This window comes from Cupressus sempervirens, chromosome 8 (genome assembly GCF_028749045.1).
Source record: "Cupressus sempervirens isolate cs-2001-9-10 chromosome 8, ASM2874904v1, whole genome shotgun sequence".
Lineage (NCBI taxonomy): Eukaryota > Viridiplantae > Streptophyta > Pinopsida > Cupressales > Cupressaceae > Cupressus > Cupressus sempervirens.
The window spans coordinates 530,762,157-530,785,025 of NC_143125.1; positions in this window are offsets into that span (position 1 = coordinate 530,762,157).

The following is a 22,869-nucleotide window of genomic DNA, read 5'->3' on the forward strand; positions in this document are numbered from 1 at the left end:
TGTCTATGATGATTTCTTTGTTGAGCATTTCCTCCCTAATAGTCTCTTGAAGATGTCATGAACTAGAGGATTGGGGGCATGGGGCATGTTTTCCTTTAATTTTTGTCCATTGTTGTTCTCTTTGATTTTATCTTAGGTGTCTTAAGCATTTTTCTTGGTCCCATGGACACTTAGGATCAATTTAAATGTCTCATCCTTGTCTATTTTGTGAGTGTGTAATTATGGTCATCTTGACTTTCTTGTGTCTTGATACACACACCATCTTTATAAATTAAAAACTAGGGAATCTAATTGTGGTCATCTTGACCTATATATTTTTGATATAGAGGTTGGGTTCCCATATTTCAATCCAATATAGATCATATTCATATCCTCATAGTTATACTATTAATGATTGTATAATCTTCTGATAATAAGACTTGATGATAAAAACTAGGACCTATTTATATAACCCTTGCAACTGCACCTTTTACATACTAGCTTGAATTTTAGGGTTCATTTTATCTTAGCTTTTCATTGCTTAATGTTGAGAAAGTCTTCTTTATCTTTCAAAAACCTATCACCTAATTGTGTTCATCTTATTTTGCTTCTTCTCAATCATATCTTGTCATCTTCTCTTGGCTTTCATTTGCCTCTTTTCTATCATGTCATCAAAAGGGTTAATCTTATCATTACATTTATCTTCCCTTTTGAACCTCTTACATAAATACGATATTCTAGGTCCATTTTTAGGATCAAAATCAAAATTTGGGTTCATCTTGATGGTCAAAATCATGTTTTAAAATTCTTCTTTCTTCTGCATAGTTTGTTGACTTTATGAGGCTTAATATTTAAATATTTCTAGGGAAATAATCATTTCTTCATCATTTCTACATTCTTTCTCTCTTCTTATTTATTTAATTTCATCCTTATTCTTGCTTTGACCTATTTCTAATGCTTTATCTTATTGGTCAAATTGGGGCATATTTTCACTACTTGATGGTCACTCTTTGGTCTTTAATCGCTTATCTATAATAATGTACTTTTCTTTATCTCAATTTGATCATATTTTTCTCATTTTTGCATCTCCTCTATCTCATTTTGATTGCAATCCCGAGGGGGTAAGAATATTCTATCATTACTACAAATTGCTTTTCTATGACTATCAATTTGTTAGGCTAATATGTTTGACATTTCCATTTTCTCTTGATTCATATACTTCCTTTGTCTACTTGGTTTGACATATTAGTTCTCATCTTGAGTATTGATGTTGTGTATCTCTCCTAATGTTCAATACTTCTGCTAATAGGCTATACATTAAGGATTCACTATCCATTTCTGTACATCATTATTCAGATTCATATCTATCTATTTTGTACTTTCTTGGCTTCTTCACTCTTAGGTGTAATGTGTTATCAGATTGATCACACATTAGTCAAAGAGGGGAAAATGTAATCATCAAAAAATGGGCATCTAGACTATGAGCCCCCTTTTAGCATTTTTTTCTTAATTTATTCATTGCTTATCTTTGATTAAATTCTCAAAATCTATTTATTTGATTATAACCTATGGTTTGACCACTTTATCCCAAGTCTTTTATTTAATTGAAAGATGTACCCTCTTTTAATTAAATAAAAGCCCCACTTTTCACTTATCCTAAGTGTGCACACATTAAAAAGTATTCCTATTTCAAAAATAAAGAAAAAGACTTTTTATCTACACATGAATGCACAATTTTCAATGTGAGAGGAATCTTCTATTTTTTAAATAACTTTAATTCTCCTCCACACATTTCAAACCCTCTCAAAAGTCAACTATTGATTGTAATTGGTGGAGATTCTTATTGGTCGAGATGCAAAATTAAAGATAAAAATCAAGATGAGGCATTACATAACCCTCCTATCTAAGTTATGTGAGCTATTATAAAGCATAAAGAAAGACTAAGCTAAAAATGGTATAATGCAAGAATGAGAAAGAAAATATGAGATGAAAATACAAGAATGCTTCTAGTCCTTCAAAGCTGCAAAAGTACCTAAAAATCCTATAGCATAACAATATCATTATAGACTAAGTTTTTAGAATGAGGAGAGAGCCCTCATTTTTAAAGAAAAATGGGTGGTAGGAATTAAGAATCACAAGTATAAGAATCACAAGTACAAGAACAAGGAATATAAAGACAATAAAAAGAAATCATGCTAGACTACTAACAAAGAGCACACCAATTTCAATTCTGATAATGAGAGAGAACTAGTTGAGATGGTTTATGTTGCTATCAAGGAATATACCAATAGAGAAAGGTATACCAATTTCAATTTTGATAATGAGAGAGAACTAGTTGAGATGGTTTATGTTTCTATCAAGGAATATACCAATAGAGAAAGGTATAAGAGTGAAAAATCCCTTATTTCACATGTTAGAAATAATGATACATGGATTATAGATAGTAGACACTCACATCACATGACTGATGACATAAGTAAGTTTGACAGATTTGAAGAAATTGATGATGTTGGAATTGCTAAGTTAGGTAATGATGTTCCATGTTTTATGAAAGGTAGAGGATCATTAATGTTGAATGATAAAATCATATGTGATGATGCTTATTGGGTACACAAACTAAAATATAATATTTTGAGTGTTTCTAAATTGAAGAATTTAGATCACAAGTTGGAATTTTAGAATAGGAAAGTCAAAATCTTTAATGATGAAGGACATTTGATTGGAACTAGGTTGGAAATAAAAGGTAATCTATTTTATGTTGATCCTACTACTGAGACATGTTTATTTTCTAAAGTTGAATATGTATGGTTATGTCATAAGAGGCTGTGTTAAGTAAATTTTGAGAACATGGTGAAGGTTAGTAGAAACAAAAGAGTTAGAGGCTTAATCTGTATAAACTTGAGAATGTTATGTGTAAAGAATGTTACTTTGGTAAGATGATAAAGTCAAGCTTTTCAAGAAATTCACACTCTTTTGATGATATTTTGGAATTAGTGCATATTGATATGTGTGGACTTATTAGAGTGGAAATTTATTATGGTGACAAATACTTCATACTATTTGTTGATGATCACACTAGGATGATGACTGTTATGTTCATGAAGGTTAAATCACACACTTTTGATATGTTAAAATGGTATAAGGATAGGTTTGAGAAAGAAATTGGTAAATATTTGAAATGTCTAAGATATAATAAAGGTGGTGAATTTATGTCTATTTAATTCAATAACTTGGTGTTGAAAATGGTATCAAAAGATAGTTATCTGCACCAAGAACATTACAACATAATGGAATTGGTAAGAGAAGAAATAGATCAATTTTGGATTGTGTAAGGCTATTATTGATTGAAAAATATTTTTCTCTGATTTTTTGAAGAGAAGACTTAAGTACTGCACTCTATACTCTCAACCAAGTTTAGTTAAAGAAAGGAAAAAATAAAACACCCTATGAACTTTGGTATGGTCATACACCTAATGTGAGTTATTTCAAGATATTTGGAAGTAGGTGTTATATTCATAAGGATTCAAGGAATGGTAAATTTGAATCAAAAGGAGATGAAGGTGTTCTCCTTGGATACTCATCTAAGAGTAAAGCATATAAGTCTTTGAACAAAGCTTCTAACACAATGATTGAAAGTGCAAATGAAAGAATTGGTGAATTTACAGATAATAATGACATTGAAAGAAAGAATGAACCTGGAGATTACAATAGATTTGTATATGTGTATGAATACATACTTGATACAATACCCAAGTTACAATAGAGAGTTATCAAGTTAAAAACTACATTGGCCAAGCAATAGAAAGTAGAACTCGAGCAGGAAGTTGAACCTCAACCAAGTGAGAATAATGCTAAGAATTAGAGATTTCAATTGCATTAGAAAAATATGTGAGAAATAATCATTCAATTGATCAAATCAGTGGAGATGTAAATGACAGAGTAATGACAAGAAGTAAGTTGAAAGACAATACATGTTTAATTGATGATTTTGATCCTAGAATACTTAAGGTTACATTTGAAAATGATGACTGAATAAATGCTATGAATGAAGAAATTGATTAGATCAAGAAGAACAATACATGGAAATTAGTACTAAGACCTACAAACAAGAATGTAATAGGGAGAAAGTGGATAGAAGTGGTGAGAGACAAAGAAAGACTAGTTTGTAAAGGTTATTCCCAAGAAGAAAGAATAGATTATGGTGATAATTTTGCACCTATGGAAATATTGGAAGGTGTAAGATCATTGTTGGCCTATGCTACTAACAAAAAAATATTAAGTTTATCAAATGGGTGTGAAATCCATATTTTAAAATTGAATACTTGAAGAAGAAGTCTACATTGAATAACCATGAGGATTTCTTGAACCTAATGATAAGAACATAGTTTGCAAGTTGAACAAGACACAAATGGACAAAAGAAAGCACTGAAAGCATGGTACGAAAGTTCCATTCTTATTTGATTAAAACTAGATTTACTAGGAAAAGTAAGAATAGTAATGCATATTTGAAGAGTGAATAAGAAATTATGGTGTTGATTTTTGAAATTTTTGTGGATGACATTATATTTGGTGGAAATGAATTAGTATGTAAATTATTTTCTAACCAAATGAGTAAAGAATTTGAGATGTCAATGTTTGGTTAGATCAAAATTTTCATTGGTTTACAACTTCATGAAACAAAAAATGGTGTATATGTGACTGAATTGAAATATGTAAAGGAAAATTTGAAAACATTTAGAATGGATGAGTCTAGACTAGTCAATACACCCATGGTGATTGGAGTGGAATTGACAAAAGAAGATACTACCACCAATGTAAATGAAACTAAATAGAGATCAATGATTAGTAAATTGTAATATGTTGTGTGTAGTAGGCTAGATATTGCACTTGTCGATGGAATTGTTAAAAGATTATCATCTAATCTAAAGGAAACACACATGACTATTGTCAAGCGGATATTCAAATATCTTAAAGGGGCTAAAGATTATCCATTATGGTATAAACATGATGGTGACTTTACTCTTAAAGTCTATACTGATACTAATTGGGCTGGTAATGTTGATGATAGAAAAAAACACAAGTGGTGGAGCTTTTTTTAGGATAAAGTCTAATAAAATGGTTAAGCAAGAAACATAGATGCATTTCACAATCTACTACTAAAGTTGAGTATGCTTTTTCTTCAATTAATTATTCAAATATTGTTTGGATTAAGAATATCTTGGAAGGAATACAAGAAGAGATAACCAATCCTATTACTATTTATTGTGATAACACAAGTGCAATAAATATATCAAATAATTTGGTGATGTATGCAAAGACAAAACATATATCAATAAAATAGTACTACTTGAGAGGTCAAGTACAAGACACACAAGTTAGGCTTGAATATGTGAAGTCTAAGAAGAAAATTGTGAACATATTTACCAAGCCAATGTCTAAGGACTCTTTTGAGTATCTAAGAGGTAAACTGGGGGTCTTTCCCATATCCAAAATTCACCAAGTGAAGATGAATTTTGCATCAATTCATGGATGAACATAAATATCTTTACTGAGTTGATGCAAGAGTTCACACTTTAGAAACAATTCTAAAGTTGTAAAAATGATTATAATAAAACTGATGTAAATAATACATCCAAACTAAAAAGTATAACTACAAGTTTATATAAGTTTCACATTGGAACTTATAGTTACCTTTGGCATTATTGTCAAAGTGAGAGAGTATGAATAAAAATTGGAAAGAATCTTTGAATCTATGAGAATTTATTAAACAAAAGAGTGATATACTATTAGAATGAATAATCAAAGGGAGAGAATCAATAAATTGATATAGAAGATTGAAGATACTACTTAGCAAAAAGAGATCATATCTGTTGGGGGAGACATGTTGAACACTGATGCTAATGAATATATAGACCAAGTACACCTAATGAAGAATTTTGTTGTAGAGAACTAGAATTAGAACTTGAAGATGAAAAATTGTATTGTTGTCAATGCATACATTTGATTATCTTATGTAATGTAAAATCATATGGTTATGTATTGGCATCAATGCCAAATGGGAACATTGTTAGCCCCAACTGATGTTGTAACTAAGAATGCTATGAATGTATGTGAAAGAGTCATGTAAGTTGTTATGTTTTCATTGATGTAAAAGTCTTAATTAGCTAGACATTATGCCAGTTTAGTAGAGTGCTATATCAGTTGATTGATGAAGTGGGTTTGAAGAAAGTATGTTGATGATAGAGTGGATAAGTAAGGTATTCAATGGGCACTTGAATGAGCTGGAAAATGATAAAGTAATGTTGGTTTGATTATTTTACAATCATGTAATTATGTAATGTAATGATGAAGGTTACGTATTCATTGAGATATACACGATACATTGAGTGACTAAGCAAATTAAGGAGTACAATTTTTGCAAAGCTACTACAATATTAATCGAGTGTTTGGGAAAGACAAGTTGAAGTTCAATGTTAACTATTTAATCATGTATTAATTGAGTGATGTATTAACTAAGTAAAATGTAATGTTCACCGAGTATGATCTGGAAGAACAAGTTAAGAAAGATAAAATTTGAGGCTGACTTTTTGTGAAAATGAAGAATGTTCATTAAGTTTAAAGGCACGAGTCAAACTTTGTTAGAAGATCAACAATTAGAAAAATACAATTATGATCTAATGATAGAGATTTAAACATGTTAAGGATGAGCACAAAATTCATAAAATTTCTATTTTCTAAGTGACAAAGTATAGTGAATATGAGATAAAAAAATGTGATTGAGCAAAAAAATTTGAAAGAACCTAGAAGCACATAGTTTACTATTTAAGGAGATATTAGAGAAATTTTTTGGTTGTTGATATTGTTGTTAAAGTGTGAACTATTTAAGAGGAAAGAAGGAAAAGCTAAACCGAGTAGAGAAGAAGGAAGATTAAGAAGAGTTAGAGTAAAGTGAAAGTGTGAAGAAGTGAATTAACCAAATAAATATTAGAGAAGGAAGAAGATAGAGCAGAATAAAGATTTGAACAAGCAAGGTAGTGCTAAACCTAACAGATCATTTGATCGTTACTTTCTTACCATTTTAGTACAAAAATATCTTAACAAAGTGGGCTTAACAAGTTTTTGAAATCCAATATGGTAACAATTATCAGTGATATGTGTATATAATTTAGAGAAGGGTACTCTTTATATAGGATCAAGGAACTTGATAAGGTCTAGATTATCTTTATGTTAAAACTCTCTAGCCATGTCATAGTAAAAGTGTGCATATAAAGCTTTAACAAGGTCAACTTCTAGTAGAGATTACTTGAGAAAAGAGAAATTATTTGGGTTGGTGATCCCAAGTGATTTTTTCCTTTACAAGGTTTCCATGTTAAATTGGTGTCAAATCTATGATTTTTGTTATGTTTTTGATAAAGTAAAATAGGTTTTATAGGGATCCTGAAACCCAAAATTTTTACAGCATTAAGATAGAAATTAAAAAAGTCCTACTAACATGAAACTGCTACGAAAAGCCAAAACCAACAAAAGGCCCACAGCCAAGAGGCAAAAGCCAACACCCAAAAAAACTATGAGAAAAACAAAAAGAAAAATAGACTAATGGTTATCCTTATCCAGATCCTGCAGAGTTTTTGCAGCTCCATTGTCCTTCTGATTGTTTGTTCCTTCCTGATTCGGGTTTCCACCTAGTCCACCTAGTTCACCTAATTCACTTGGTCCCTGGAGTCTTTTCGAGCAACCTCTTCTTGGCCAAAGTCCAGCCTAGTCTTCTACATCATGTCCCCACCAAGTTTGACTCTCATTAGGGAGTCCCCCAGATTGACAATGTTCTCATTTAGGGTGTGCAAAGTCTCCACTATCTATTTTGTCATGATCTGGTGGATGGAATCAAACCTCTAGACTTTTTGTTCAACCAAGGAGAGTTTTTCCTCCTGATCATCACTAGTGCTCTAACTACTGTAGATATTCTGACTACCTTCCTAATCTCTCTTCCTTCCTATGGTCTCCTAGTCCCTGTGGATGTCCTAGCTACTATCTTGGTTTTTCTTATCCTTTAGAGCCTCAATATCCTGAAACAACCATTTGATGGAATGAAAGTTATCAATCAAGCTATTCTTCATGTTGTTCAAGAGGTTGAGGCTGGTTTCCTGCACATTGTCAGAAATGACCAACAGAGTAGGGTCAATTAGCTCATCATAGTGGGTTTTTCTATCAAGGTCTTCCAACACCTGGATGTTCATTGGCTCTCTAACAATACCCAAACTTGTAGTATCCAAGTTAAAGTTCCTCCAAGCCCTCCTCGTATTCTTCCTAATAACCTCCCTATTTTTTCCACCATAATTTCAATCATCTCCTCAGGCGGTGGTGTGGACAGGAGAGGGCCAGGGCTCTTAGCACTCTAGCCTTTTAGGTCTATCTGGGGCAGGGCCTAGTCAGCTTTTTTTTTTCTGGGCTTTCCTAGGTGGGCATCAAGAGCCTCTTCCTCCTTGTTGTTTTACTCCCCTTCTCCTCTTTTTTCAAATTATCCTTCCCCAGCTCCTTTTCCTCATCCTCAGAGTCTGTGTCAGTCTCCTTGTCTTCCTCACTATCCACCTCCTAAGGCTCAGGCTTGGGGAGAGGGGGAGGGAGGCATCTAGGGTTCTTTCTACTGGGAATGTGGGGATTGCAGGTAGAGATGGAATTGGTGGCATTAATGTCATCCTCAGTTTTCACTACCTAAAAATCCCTAGAATCAGAACTAGCAGTGTCCTCTGAAGCACAACTCGGGTCACCAAGGGATTTTCCTCTAGTTTGGGTTTTCAAAAACTCGTAAAATAGGAGAAGAAGGCCTTCATGGAGGGCAAGGTTGGTAATAGGTTTTTTCTTGAAACCCTCAATACTCTTGGACATGGAAGTGTAAAGATAAAAGAGAAGAAATTTTTTAACACCATGCCTAAAGTGGTTTAACAAAACAAAATGGTGCATTCTTATCCTGTCAAATCTAGGGTCAAGAATGATATACTCAATGAGTATCCTGAGAACATACCTCCAATTTTTTTTGATGGATTCTATGTCATAGTAGGTGTCAATCTTGACAAGATTATCTTTCTCCATTTCATCCTTGATAAAAATGCTAACTGCATTGGCCGACATCTTTTTGTCCTTGTATAAATTCATGCCTTCGTGGGGAATGTCCATCACCTCCATGATCAAGCCCTCAAAAATTTGATGGGTGACACCATCAGTTTTGACTCTCCTGTTGCTCCATGTTTCCACCATGATCTTGGTCACCCCATCTTCGAAGCCATGAAGCTTTTCCATGAACCTAGTGATGTTTCCTTTTTCGAGTTTACACCACACCTTCTTCTTCTCCTTCTAGCTCTTTGCCTCCCCCCATGGCTCTCTTCTGATCCTCTCTCCAAAAATGGTTGCCTTTGGCTCTACCAACCCTATACCACTAGCTAGTTTACAGTGCTCAATTTTCCTTTGGGCGCTTAAAATGAAAATGTTTTTACTATACTTAGTGGTTCTGTTCTTGCCATCCTTTGAAGTGTGCATTCCATATGCATAATTATGACCCGAAAAGGGCTTCACATGATTTCTAATAACTCCCCCTCCGATGTGCAATTTAGCAAATCCTTCCATTGTTAAAATGGGATTTTATTTGTACCCTGGATTCTATCCTACCAGATCAACTCAATCACCGTAACTAGGATTTCTTCTCCATTCGTCCACGTCATGACCAAGTTTCTGGTGATGGCATCATTGGCAAACTAGTCAGCAACTGAGTTCGCTTCCCGATAAGCATGATTAATGTGAGTCCTTTTAAACTTGCCCAAGTCAGATTTGATGTCCTCTATGATGTTGGTGATCTTCCAAGAAGGCACAGATTGACCTTTGATGCAATTGATGATGTTTAGGGAATCGCCCTCAGGCTACAGGTGCTCGATTCTAGAGGCCAAGCCTAGCTTAACAATATGTCTGGCTGCACTGGCTTCCACAAAGTAGTTTGTTTAGTGAGAAAGAGGGAACAAAATGGCCCCAATTCCTTTGCCCAAAATATTTCTAATTATGCCTCTGCTTCTAGCTGGACCAAGGTTCCCCTTTGCCGCCCTATCAAAGTTGGCTTTGTGCCATTCCTCTGGGGGAAAATACCATCTTGCTTCCTGTCTTCTCATGGCTCACGATTTTTGTTATGTTATAAGTTGATTTTTATGATATAACTTGATATTACAACTTGGTAGAAACTAGGTAATAGTAAGGAAAAACTAAAGTTATATTTTTGATACTAAGTAATAACATGAATAATGAGTTAATAGTTAGAAGTAAATTGATTACAAGAATGAATTATGAAGTTGAATGAGATCATCGAGTTATTGTTGTTAACAATTATGAAGTTGTATTAGTACTTAAGTGTTCAAAAGGCTTGTAGGATAAATTGATATAACTGATTCACTCAGCCTCCTCTCAATTATCTAACACTTGTTTAGCCCCTTTATTGCTAAATTGCATTTTTTTTGTTGATGTTTAACTTTGGTCAACATTTCCCTTATTTAGTTGACTTTAGAGTTGAATTTAAACTTTGGCTTATTTCATTTTCTTGATTTTTATTTTGATCTAAATAACTACTTTATTATGCCTTGATTGATGAATTTTAGTTGTTGAGTAATGTAATGTGTTTGAGTTGTCTTATTCCTTTGGGTTAACTCTTCCTTGTGTCCACTTAATTTCTTTAGAACCTTTCCAAAAGCTCCAACCCCCAACTACTTCTAGGGCTTTTAAAGACTTTCCCCAACTCCTTCCAAGGGTCCTACACTAGGAAATCCTACCCACATCTCACAAGTGATAGTATTAACACATACCCTTGCAAGAATACCTTCTTCAACCCCCAACCCTATCATTTTAGGATCTTAGATTCCTCGTGGATTTTTGGTTTTTTTGTGAGTACTCAAAAAAACCTTAACATATTGCACAACCTTATTTCACATCAATTAGGGGTTTTCATTCATATCTTATCCCAATTGGACAATGTCCTACTAGGCATCCTAGCTATTTTAGCCCTCCAAACTCAGATTTTAACCTTTACTCCCAAATTTCCTTAATAATTATATGAAAGGATGGTATATTTAGACACCCATTTTTACCCTTCAAACAATATCTCAAAATGGCATTTGGGTTCCTTCATAAACTAGTTGGACTATAAAACCATCAAAAGTGATCTTAAATTCTTAATGAGGCTATTCAACAGATCCCAATTTGAATTCCTTCAATAATCAATTTGTTTAATCCTTATAATAGTTGGAACACTTCAAAAACATGAAAATAAAAAATTATCAACACAAATTTGGCACTCACCAAGCCACGTATGATGTTTTCTTCCTTGATTGTTGACAAGGCAAGCTTATCATATAGGGATAAAAAGCCTAGGGTTTCCTCCCAAAACCATAGATTAATCAAATCTTCCCAACCCCTTTTATATTTTATAGCATACACATGGACCTAACATTCCCCATGAATTTTGTCAAAATCCTAGGTGGAATTTTGGGAAAACATGTTTCTATTTAGGGTCTAGGGTTCATTCTTTCCCACAACCAATTTTTGAAGATTTAGTGGATTCTTGCTTCCCTAACTATTTGGGCTTCTAAAAATTGTTTCTATAGAAAGTTAATTCATTACCCTAACATCAATGAAAGGAAATTTCAAATATTATAAAGTGATTACCCACATAACAAGTTTAAACAAAGATTTTGATAGGGTAAAATCACAAATTTTTGTCACCTTTTAGAACCTCTAAACCTATTTTGGTCAAATCTCATTTCTCAATCGAAACTCAAAAAATTGCAAAAACTTAAAATAACCTTTTATAGATCTCAAACTCAATATCATCATTACATAAATTTCATAGTGTTTTGATTATTTATAATATATTATAATTATGTACTTTAACATTTGAGAAGATGCTATCTCAAAAAATAAAATATAGTAAATTGCATAAAAAATTAAAAATTTATAGTTATATCTAGAGGAGAGAGCCCTCTTCAAGAATGTTTATTTTTTTCCAAAAAGTTATAGATTTGATAGGGAAGTTTTGATGGGAGGAAAAAACTACTAGTTTTTTATAAGATCGACCTTGAGTACTTCTAACAAGGAAAGTATACATAAAAAATAAAATAAATAAATAAAAATAAATAAATAATAAATAAATATATAAAATTTTATTGTTTCTTTTAACTATAATAAAATTCATTATCAAGTATTACCATATAATAGAAGTATTAAATGAGGAAAGAAATAATCTTTCGATCTAAGGTCTGTAGAGATTTACAATTAAGCATCATGCCATATCAACAAAAAACAAGATTAAAGCATCAAAAAAGGAAATCTAACATCATCTTTAGTTTTCCATCTAGGTTGTTCAAGGTAGAGGACCATTAGACCACTACAACCTCACTTCTTTAGCTCTAATCATAGTGCTTAGATCCTTCATAATTTGTTCCCATGGAAGTGCAGGTGCATGGGGAATATAACTTATCATAATGCATGGTGTTTTGCCTTCATTGAACTCCTCCTTGTTCTCAGTAATCACAATTACACTTTTAGTCTTACAGTTCTCAGCTAATATGTTAATCATTCATCCCAACTTGGTGTCGTTGCTCCTGGGTCTGTATATAGTGGCAGTAGTGCTATCTTGATCACTTTCATCTACTTCTTTTTTTAGGTCCTCTATCTCCTTCCTCAGCTTGATTTGTTCCAACATATCCTTAATAGTTCCCTCAAATAAACCCAAAGTATCAGCCTTCACTTAAAATTGGATATCTTCATCCTTTGGCACTTTTGTGTTAGTTTATGGTGACTAATCAGGGAAGTACTATACATACTTCATAAATTTCTTGGGGTTTAGGGTTTTGGCCCATTTTTTTTTTTTAGTACTATTTGTCGATTCACCACTAAAGCTTAGGCAAATATTCACCAATTTATGGTCGATATGTTGTAACCCTAAAGCATAAAAAAAATTGTATAAAAGGACTTAGAGTTAGGCATTGTTTCATAGTGAGTGATGTGAAAATTGGTTCTTGTAGTGGTATTGAGCTGTAAGGGATTATAGATTGTAATCATGTTTTAATCACTGGATCATAATAATATCAGACTTGTTGTTTGGTGGACATAGCCCAGGGATTGGGTGAACCATGATAAATTTTGGTGTCTTGTGTTCTTTTCTATTTGATCTATTATTTTTTTGATATTTTTTATATTTGCATGTTATTGTTATTTTTGTCTGAAGTTAAATCCTAACAAGTGGTATTAGAGTGAGGCTATCTTTTAGTTATCCTCTACAGGAAAGTCTCATGGTTGAGTGGAAGCGATGGTAGATGAGGGTAAGTTGAGGGTTGACATGTTTAATGGGTAGAACTTTCAATTATGGAAGATGCAAATAGAAGACTATCTTTATTAGAAATATTTATGGAAACCGTTGGAAGGAAAAACCTAGAATTAGGGATCTATGTTAAATGATAACTAGGAACTTTTGGATAGAAAGGCACTTGGAAGCATTTGATTATGCCTGGCACCATTGGTGGAATTTGATATTTCAAAAGAAAAGACAACAAAAGAGTTGATGCAAACCCTAGCGAAACTGTATGAAAAGCCCTCTGCTTCAAACAAGGTATTTCTCATAAAGTGTTTATTTAATATGGAAATGGCAAAAGGTGGATTTTTTGAAGATCATTTAAATGAGTTTAATACTATTACTAGTCAATTATCTTTTGTAGGTATCAATTTTGATGAAGAACTTTGGGTTCTCTTGATTTTGTATTCTTTGCTTGAAAGTTGGAATGGCTTGGTAATGGCTCTGAGTAATTCTGTTCTTAGATCTAGTACCCTAAAATATGATGATGTGATTGGTGTTATTTTGAGTGAGGAAACTCATAGCAAATCCTCAGGTGGATCTACATTAGGAAGTGCTTTGAACACACAAAGTCAAGGAAAACAACTTAAAGAGGAAGTAATTCCAGAAATTGTGGAAAATCAAGAGGAAAGACAAATGGGAGGGGGCCTTAATCAAGAGGACTGAATGACTATTGGTACTATGAGAAACTAAGGCATAAAAAGAAATATTGTTGGAATCAAAAGATAAATGAAGGAGATAAACTAGATGGAGACAAGGAGGCAAATGTGGTAAGTAACAATTCCAAAGAGGATGCTTTGCTTCTATCTTTAGAAAGTGCTTATGATTCATGGGTTTTAGAATTTAGTGCTTCATTTCATGCTACACCTCATAGAGGTTATTTCATTGATTATGTCCAAGGGGATTTTGGACTTGTTTATTTGGGAGATAATGAACCTTGTTAGATTTTTGGAAAGGGAAAGGTTAATATTAAGTTGCAGAATGGGAATCATTGGCTACTACATGAGGCAAGACATGTTCCAAGGCTGAGTAGGAATGTAAGTTCAACAGGGCAACTCGGTGATGAGGGTTGTATAGTTACTTTTAATGATAAAAATTTGTAGGTTTGAAAAGGTACCCTTATAGTAGCAAAAAGTGTGAAAGTAGGCACTTTATATCTTTGGACAGGTCATATTGTTCCTTCTAATTTAATTCGTTTAGAGAAAAATGAATGTTCAAGAATAGTTGTTGCACTTGAGTAGGGAGAACAAATAACTACTCTAAATTCTGATACAATGTTGTGGCACAATAGACTTGTGCACATGAGTGAGAAACATATGAAATTTCTTCATTCAAAGACTATTCTACTAGGTCTGAAATGTGTTAATATGGATTTTTGTGAAAGTTGTGTGTATGGAAAACAAAAGAGAGTGAGTTTTGTGAAGACTAGGAAGGAAAACAAAAAGGAGAAATTAGAACTTGTACATACCAATGTATGGGGACTGACTCAAGTATCTTCCCTTGGTGGCTCTCATTATTATGTTACATTCATTGATGATACAACTAGAAGAGTATGGGTTTATTTTCTTAGACAAAAATTTGATGTATTTCAAACTTTTAAAAAATGGAAATGCTTGGTTGAAAATGAGACTGGTAAGAAATTAAAATGTCTCAAATCTAATAATGGTGGTGAGTATTGTAGTCATGAATTTGAAGATTATTGCTCCACTAATAGCATTCATAGAAAGAAAATTGTTCCAAGGACTCCATAGGAAAATGGAGTGGTTGAACACATGAGCATGACTATAATGGAGCGTGTATGGAGCATGAGCTTGCATGTTGGGTTGCCCTTACGTATGTGGGCAGAGACTGTCAATATTACTATATATTTGATTAATAGAGATCCTTCTACTCCTTTGGGTTGTGGTATTCCAAAGGAAGCATTGACTGGTAAGAAGGTGAGTTATTCTTTTCTCAAGACCTTTGATTGTGGAGCTTTTGCTCATATAGATTATTAAAATAGAACCAAACTGGAAGCTAAGTCAAAGCAATGTGTATTTGTTGGATATGGAATTAATAAATTTGGTTATAGGCTTTGGGATTTTGAAAATCATAAAATTGTAAGAAGAAGGGATGTCATATTCAATGAGAAAGTGTTGTACAAAGATCTGTTGTAGCAAAATGAGAAGAAAGAAGATGATTATGTAGTGCTAGATGATACTCCAAAAGATGATGTTCCAGCCATTCCTCATGATGTGCAATAGCTGCAACAACAAATACCTCACACATCAGTAAATGTTAGATGATCATAAAGGAAAATTAGATCTCCAGAAAGATTTTCTCCCTCTTTGTATTCTATTTTATTAATAGATGTTGGTGAACCTGAATGTTATGATGAAGCTGTGCAAGTGGATACTAAGATTCAATAGGAGTCTACAATGAAAGATGAAATGGACTCTTTGTTGAAGAATAAGACATGGGATTTATGCAAGTTTCTTGTAGGTAAAAGAGCTTTACAAAATAAGTGGGTTTATAGATTAAAAGAAGAGGATGGAGGTAAGAAAAGATATAAAGTCAGGTTAGTTGTAAAAGGATTTGTACAGAAAAAGGGCATTGATTTTGATGAGATATTTTCTCCTATTGTTAAAATGACTTCTATTCTTACTATTTAAAGTATTGAAGCTACTGAAGATTTGCATTTAGAGAAGCTTGATGTTAAAACAACCTTCCTTCATGGTGATTTGGATGAAGAGATATATATGGCCCAACCATGAGGATTTGAGGTCAAAGGTAAGGAGAACTTAGTGTGCAAATTGAAGAAAAGTTTATATGGCTTGAAGCAAGCACCTCGGCATGGTATCTAAAATTTGATAGTTTTATGCATGAGCATGGATATAATAGGTGTCATTCAAATCATTGTGTTTATTTTAAGAGGCTGGATGATGACAACTACATTATTTTATGTTTATATGTTGATGATATGCTTGTAGCTGGGTCTAACATGGATCATATGAAGGGGTTGAAATGTCAGTGAGGACATGCATTTTCTATGAAATTTGGGGGTAAAAAAATAAAATCCTTGGTATGAAGATTTTTAGAGATAGGAAGAACAAAAAATTGATGCTATCTCAGGCTGATTGTGTTGAGAAAGTGTTGCAATGTTTCTTTATGGAGAATGCTAAAGCTATCAATACACATTTACCTGGTCATTTGAAGTTGAATAAGGAGACATGTCCTAAGATGCAAGAAGAGGAGGATAAGATATCCAAGGTACCCTATGCTTTAGCTATAGGAAGCTTGATGTATGCTATGGTATGTACAAGGCTAGATATTGCACATGCAGTGGGAGTCATTAGCAGGTATATGAGTCATCTAGGAATTGAGCATTAGAATGCAGTCAAATGGATTCTCAGATATTTGAGAGGAACATCCAATAAGTGCTTACATTTTTGGGTCTCTACTACTAATTTATAGGGATATGTTGACTCAAAATTGGTAGGGGATATTGATACTAGGCATAGTACTATAGGTTATGTCTTTACTATTGGTGGGGTAGCCATGAGTTCGGTTTCTAGGTTACAAAAGTATAATACTTTATCCACTATAGAGGTAGAGTATGTTGTTGCTACAGAGGCAACCAAGGAGATGATACGGATTTAGTTCTTCTTGGAAGAATTGGGACACCCTCAAAAGGATAATTATTTGTTTACAGATAGTCAAAGTGCCATTCATCTCGCACAAAATTTAGCTCTGTATTCAAAGACCAAACACATACAGTTGTGACACCATTTCATTCAGTTAGTTTTGGAGGATGGATAGTTAAACTTGGACAAGATACATACAAATGCCATTCTAGTAGATATGTTTACAAAGGTAGTAACTAGGTAGAAGTTGAACTCCTCTTTAGCTTCAGTTTGTCTTCTAGATTGAATAAGAATACAAGAACATCAGAGTCCAAGGGGTTTGATCCAATGGAAGCCTCATGTCATAGCAGCATAGTTATAGGATCAATCTCCAAGTGGGGGATTGTTTTCTAGTGTGGAGTCTAATCAGTCCCCAAGTGGGAGATTGTTAGTTTGTGGTGACTGATTATGGAAGTATTGTACATACTTCATAAATTCCTAAAATTTTTTGGGTACTATTTGCTGATTTGGCAGTAAAGTTTGGGCTAACATTCTCCAATTTATGACCGATATGTTGTAACCCTAAAGTGACAAAAAAACTTGTATAAAAGGGCTTAGGATTAGGGATAGTTTCATAGTGAGTGATGCAAAAATTAGTTCTTGCGGCGGTATTGAGCTATAATGGATTATGGATTGTAATCAAGTTGTAATCACTAGATCATAATAATATTAGACTTGCTATTTGGTGGACATAGCCCAGGGTTTGGGAAAACCACATTAAATCTTGGTGTCTTGTGTTCTTTTTTGTGTGAACTATTATTTTTTTGATATTTTTTATATTTGCATGTAATTGTTATTTCTGTCTGAGGTTTAATCCTAATACTTTGAGCATTCATTTGTTATCCTCAATGGTTTTTTCACTTTTACTTTGTAGCTTATAGTAACCTACATACATATTTTATGCATTTAATGAGTCTCCTTAAAGACTCAATAAGGATTCTACTCCTATATTTAGATACATTATCATTCCTAATTAAGAAACTTGGCCAAAGGAAATAAGAAGAAAAAATGGCCCAGAATTTATTAAGATGCTTGGGTAGGCTAGGATGTAACCAGTGATAATAAAGAATGTAAGAAGTTCAGAATCCATCTAGATACCAAACTAGTTCCAAAGCCCTTTGGAAAATTTCACATTCAAAAAAAAAAGTGGGACATGGTTTCAAGCATGGAGTAGAAGGAACAAGTGAAGAGATAACCATTAAAATTCTTTAGTAAAAGTTGATGAAGTAAGGCTTGCCATATAATGAATTTTACCTTAGCTTCCAAACTCTACTGTAAGATAGCTGATAGATGCTTGGTCCAATCTTTGGGATGTAAATTACAATCCCATTTGGTGTTAAGATACTCAAAAACTCCATTATTGTTAGAGACCAGATTGTATAGATATTTAACTTTAGTAGATTAGAGCTTGGAGCCATCTGGATAGCTAAGGATGGAAAGTCTATCAATAAAAGGCAAGCATCTGTACCAACACAAAAGATTCTCTTTTGAGACTTGGGGAGGTTAAATTTTGAATTTTGAGGCCAGGTTCTCCCAAGTGGAAAGATTATCATCTATAATGAGGTTTCTGAAGGAATGAATACAAATCTTGTCCCAGGCCTTGGCTAAGAAACCTTCTAGGAGAGAAAGAGGTTTTCATTTTCTTTCTAGGTTTCACTGGGGGGATTGCTCCCCATACAATTTGGTTTCTTTATCGGTGACGTCAGTCCCTACTACTTAGTTTCTCACTTTTTCCCAAGTTTCCAAATGGCTTTAAAGACTATTGATCCTTGTACTTTGATCTTCCATCTACTTGGTATTAGGTCATGAATGTTCATCCCTTTCCATGTTTTTCCAAAACATGTAACTCCTCTTGCAATGTTGTGTCTAATTAGCACATTCCAAGATTTACTTCCTTTTGTAGATCTAGCAATCCATTTGGCTGCTAGAGTAATTCCTTGCAACCTTATGTCTTTTAAACCCATCCCACCTACTTCCTTCCTCATAGTGCACCAATTCAATTTATTTGCATGTCTTTTCTAGTTACTTTTTCCATCAGACTACAAGAAGTTCCTAATAATCTTTTTAATGTAGTTGATCTAACTCTAATTAAGGAGCAGTGAAGAGGAGTGGTATTTAATATATGTAGATAGTATTTTATGGCATACTTGAACTCTTCTAGTTGAAGACATGTATTTTTTATTCCATTTAAAAAGCTTGTTGATAATCTTCTCCTTAATCCATTCCCACATTGAGTTCAGGTTGGGTGAGAATGAGAAGGGTATCCCTAGATACATGACTATATGAGTAGGTCCACCCTAGGATAATGCAAATTTACAATACCATGAGGGTGGTTTTTCTTCCCATCCCAACATAATGAATTTGACAATAGATACTTTTATTTCTAAGGCTCTACAAAATATATCAAGTTTGATTGAGAGATTGTTGATATTGTCCTCTGATAGTTTAATGAGTAGAGAGGCGTCATCCAAAAATTTTACAATATTTATTTCTTCTTTGTTTTCCTCTAATTCTAGGTGAGAGAGTTATCTTTGAGAGTGTAATGTAGACTATAAGTTTCAATAACAAACAATGAGGGAGAAAGTGAGCATCCTTGTCTTATAGACCTTGAGAGACAAAAGGAGTTTGATCTTAGGCCATTGACTTCTGTAGTAGTATGAGCTTCTTTCATTAGGGTAAGCACCATTTTGATAAAGTATTTGAGGAATCCTAGACATTCCAACATCAACTCTATGAACTTCCATTTTATTCTATCATATGCCTTCTCATAGTCAATTAAAAACATTCCTACTTGTTGCCTAGATTCTTTAGCCCACTCCATAGTTTCGCAATAGGTAATTAAGTTCTCCAAAATATACCTTCCTTGGACAAATCTAGTTTGTGTATGATTAATAACATATGGTAGGTTTTCTTTGAGATGAAGAGCCAATATTTTTGCTAGTATTTTGTAGGAATCATTTAGGAGAGTGATGAGCCTCCAATTTTTTATCAAGATCTTTTTTTCTTCCTTGGGAATGAGTTTAATCAGTCCTAAATTGACAATACCTCCTAGTGAGCCATATTCAAATCCTTCTTGATACAATATTAATAAGTCTTACCAAATCTAGTCAAGGTGAATCTTTTAGAATCCCACTTGTATTCCATCTCATCTTGGGGCCTTATCATTACTCATTTGAGTAGTAGCTTGAATAGTATCTTTTTTAGAGATGTTATAATTTAGTCTAGTTTTATCATCTTAGAATTAACCTCTTAATTTTCATCCTTTCACTTTCCATATTCAGATTTTTCTCTTCTAAGGTGAACATTTTTTAATAAAATTGAGGAAAGGCCTTTACAATCTCTCTTATATAAGTGATTAGATTTATTCTTGGCTTCTTCAATTTTAAGAATCTAAAAGAAGTACATAGAAAATTTGTCCCTATGTTCGATCTAATTGATCCTTACTCTATCTTGGCCCCTTTAATATTGATTGGTTGGATCCTTCTTAGAGCATCTCTTGCCTTAGCCAGGGCATATTAGCGGGAGCAATCACGTGGGTTAGATTGCAGGGTTTCTTCTACCTCCACCAAGGTGTTGTGTAATGTTGTCTCCTTTCTTCTCATATCCCTAGCCTTCTTTTTTCCTATTGTCTTGAAGATCTATCTCAAAATTTCTATCATAGTTCCATTTAGTGATTGCATCTAGATGTGTTACCATATAGTGGTTAAATCATCTTACTCTTACAAGCTAGAGTTGTCGTTGCACCAAAAGATCAACCTATTAATTCTTGGTACAATCACTAGACTTATAGACATAGGAGGTGGTTAAATAATGTCATGAATCTCGAGGGGGAAGGCTGGCAGTTAGTCCAACAATTCCCCCCCTCATTGTTACCCAAGAAGATTCAAACCTGTAAGCAAGCTCTAATACCACTTGTCACAAGCTAGAGTTCCCATTGCACCAAAAGATCAACCTATTAATGCTTGATACAACCACTAGACTTATAGAACACAGGAGGTGGTTAAACCATGTCATGAATCTCAAAGGGGAAGGCTAGCGGTTAGTCCAACACTTACCATAATTGTGATTGCATTGAGGTCAACATCTTTTAGAAGGGTGATATTGAGGGAAAATCCTTTAGACTTCGAGACCTCTACTTTTTGGCTATTAATCCAAAAGATATTGGCAATAATGGGGTGATGATTAGACAATGTAATTGGGTACACCAACACACAAGATCCTTCATCTAACACTTGGAAGCTAAATTTATTTTTGTTAACATAGTATCTGTCATGTCTACACCCTTTCTAGAAGTTGGTCCATGTATGCAATATCCCCTTGTGTTCACTTTCCTTCCCACCAATGGATAAAACAATAAATGTTTACTCATCATTCTATTCCAAAAAAAAATTTCATCCACTTTCTACTCAAATATACACCCCTTGTCTTATCTTGCTAGTTTTCTACCATGTTCAAGTCTTTAGCTATTATCTAGTGATATTTTGAATTATGGACATTCATTTCCATAGGTACACCTTGTTCATATGATCGTTAAGTGCATATACCAAGAACACTATTAATTTCTTCCCTTGGTTGTCTAGTATCACCCATATAACTCTATTGCATGGTGAGGAATCCCATTCAACTACTAGGTTCTTCCACATAGGACTGATTAGGATGCAAGTCCCTACTCTTCCTTTCTCATCACTAGTATAAAATGGTTTGGCATCCTTCCAAATACATTTTAGGGCTATGTCTTGCTGAAACAAAGCTGCCTTGATTTCTTGAATCATTAGCAAATCAACATCCTTATGCGCTCTAAGAAGCCTCTTTATAACATATTTCCTGTCTAGAGTTTCTAATCCACTCATAGTCCATGAGATTTATTTTTCCATTATAATTGGGGTGGAAGGGTCAATTTACCTTTGGGACACCTAAATTTCCTAAAACTAGGCAAATCATCTTTTTGCATCTTAGAATTCTTGGCAGGGTAGAAGACATCGAGGGTCAAGCTCTCTTTCTCTTTGAAACTTTTTCCCCTTCTCTCTAGATCCCAAACACTTCCTCTACTTTTTCCTCTATTTTTCCTAGGCTCCTATCCTTTCTTTCTAGCATTGAATACAAAGGTCTCATTTTTCAACTCCATGTCTATCTCAAGGGTTTCAAATTTGTCTTCATTAGACTCTTCCATATCCTAATCCTCATTCTCATCCTTTCTCAAAATTCTAATCTTAGAGGCTAATTTCCTCTCATTCTGCCTATTGGTCAAGGTTGCATTAGGGTCAGAACTAGTTGGGATTACTACGAGGTCAAAACCATTTAGTTTTTCATCTACTTCATAGAAATATATAATAGCAACAAGCCGATCACTCTTGAGCATATCCCTAGGACTATATTGTTTTTTGATTTCAATTGGGATTGGAACCCTTTTTATAGGTTCATTTCCTTTAAGTAGGGCTTCTACTTCATCTGGAGGAGGTTGAATTAGGTAATAATTTTATTCTTTCCTCAATTTATGTCCTGGACACATCTTTGATTTCTCCAAACTAATCTATTGAGCGTTCATAGTTGTGTGCTTAGGTCTCTCTTGAACAAACCCTATGGACTCTAGGGATGAAGTGGGCATCACAAGATTGAGAGGTTCTTGGGTAAAAACTGAAGGGTCTTTCACAATTGGGGGTTTGAAGGCCACTTGAAGGGAATCTAGTTCCATACCGTGGTCCTCCAAAACATTTTGTGTTTCAATACTTCATACAAGAATTTCCTTGGGAGGTTCCTTCCTTCTTTTAACACCATACATATCCTTTCCTTTCATTTCCTTAGTGATATTTTGGTTTCTAGAACTAGAGGAGGGTTTAAAATTTTGTA